At 45.2% G+C, this 2,135-nt stretch overlaps 1 long non-coding RNA gene across 1 annotated transcript; it reads left to right on the top strand.

Moving 5' to 3' along the window:
• Positions 1–260: 260 nt before the first annotated feature.
• Positions 261–1,520, top strand: LOC142922824 (uncharacterized). Its single transcript, XR_012940367.1, has 2 exons — positions 261–872; positions 1,316–1,520. It is a non-coding gene; the product is annotated as an uncharacterized LOC142922824 (long non-coding RNA).
• Positions 1,521–2,135: the final 615 nt, after the last annotated feature.

Genomic DNA, 2,135 nt, shown 5'->3' with positions numbered 1-2,135 from the left:
TCGGGTCTCCGTAAGTATGGTGTTCCTAAGTCGAGGACTGTATGTATACACTTATTTTTCACACTGATGGTTGTACAGAATGGATGCGCACTAGGTTACTGAGCATTCTCTGTTTAAGGACTGTACCACGTTACGATCCACCATCCCACCTCTAGTAGAAGTACCTACGACTACTAGACCATCTGCTCCCCTCTGCTACATGCATCTCCATCCCCTCCCTCTTTTTGGTTGGGAAGCGATCTTAATCTATTATTTTAATCCAGATTTTGAGTTAATTAATTCCTAAAAAATGTTTAACATAAAACTTTCGTGACTGCAGGAATTCATATTCTTGATTCTTTCGGTAAAGTCACGTACTTTTTTTTAATAATATAAAAAAAAACCCACGACGTTTCGATTGCAACACAAGCGGTCTTCATCATGCTTTTATAGGTGTTATCTTGGTTTGTATTGATGGTGGTTGCCCATCCAAGCATTTGAAGTTCAACCATGCTTTTCTTCCAAGATCTGAGATGATTGGATGCATTTCGGTTTATTTGGTCAAAGGTGGTCTATGGACATCTGTGTAAAAGAGCTTCGTAGGTCATTACATTACTCAATTATAAATAAAGATCCTGGTTGTGTGTGTTATTATACCTGTATGTTCTGCAATAACTTCACGCAGTCGTTAAAATGCTTTCCTGTGTCCCTCTGCCGCCATTTGCCCGTGGCCCACGCAGCTCATTGACAGGAATTGGAAACTGGAATCTCTGCAGGCAGAGATTCAGTGGTATCAACGTGTAGTGGCGGAGCTGCACGCTGAGCTGGCGCCCTACCGCGACAACGAGCAGAGTGCACACTCGGAGCAGCAGCATCTGCAGAGCGAGGTGGAGGTGAGTGCACAGCACTCGCGCATCGCACACACACACACACGTATATAATTTGCGTTTAACGTAAATAATAGATTCATGCACACACGATTCAGTGTATTATGATAATGATGAGCTGGTCTAACCATCACGTTAAGCCGTCATGGTCCCCGTTTACAAATACAGACAATTTCATTATTGCTGGACACAGTGATAACGATGAGAATGATTTAGCACCTTTCTGTACACCGGGGCATCTCAGAGCGCTTTACATCACATCTCATCTCAACACGTGTGAAAGGGGACGCCCAATGACAGATGTCCTGTGGGCACAAGGTGACTCAGCACCTGGTGTGCAATTGGCATTTGTCTGCCAGTAGGGGGTGCTGATTGTTGTGTGTAATCCCAGTTGAGCTGGTAGAAGTACTGAGTTGTGTGTAGTGTCTAATGGGTCAGTATGTCCACAGCTTGTCACGGTTGAGGAGGAAGAGGACATCTCTGGCTGCTCACTGGAGCCCGGCATTCAAGAAGCCTCCCAAGACCTGCCCCCCCAGGCCTCGAACACCCTCTGAGCATCTCACAGCCCCCCACACTTCCAGCACCACCCACCCCCACCAGCACCTCCCCTTCTTTACAAGGCATCGCGTTTTAATAATAAATATTTGTATCTAATACTATCGCCTCGTCTCAATTCTTTTGAGTGTTTGGGACACGCGAGTGGCTCACATTTATAATGCTAAGGGCTGTCTACATCCACAGTGTGGCTGTTGCGGAGCTTCTAGAAACCAAATGTGAGGCAGAGTTCTGTGTCCCTTGGGTAATGCCAGCCCTCCAAGGGGTTTGCACTGAGTTTGAGTTGGGGGCGACAAGCACAAGGTTGTGGAGGTGGTGATGGTGGTGGAAATTTAGAAGGATGGCAAGGAGGAGATGCCCATCAATAAACTAGTTGGCCACGGTGAAGCCAGCAACCATAGTCGTTCCTACGTCCCCTGATGTGAGCGGCAGTGCTGGAGGGCAGTTCCACGGTCTCAGACGGACGTGGATACTCATTACCATAATCGCACAGTTATCTTACCTTGGGCAAAGTATTTCAACCAAGAGATTCAGATAGAAATCATCTGTGTGAATAATGTAATTTCTAAAGCAATAATTACCTTCTATATTATATCCCATATAAATATATAAAATTAAGATGATGCTGAAATTGTGATGTTTGCCTAATATGTGAAACTGCCCTACATGTAGTGCCAAACACTGACGCTCTGAAACATATTTCTGCAGCAAATC

Source organism: Petromyzon marinus, unplaced genomic scaffold, assembly GCF_048934315.1.
Source record: "Petromyzon marinus isolate PM22_M1 ecotype Great Lakes invasive population unplaced genomic scaffold, UKy_Petmar_22M1.pri1.0 PM_Scaffold_18, whole genome shotgun sequence".
NCBI lineage: Eukaryota > Metazoa > Chordata > Hyperoartia > Petromyzontiformes > Petromyzontidae > Petromyzon > Petromyzon marinus.
The sequence above is the reverse complement of the archived record's forward strand: the minus strand, read 5'-3'. Positions and strand labels throughout refer to the sequence as shown.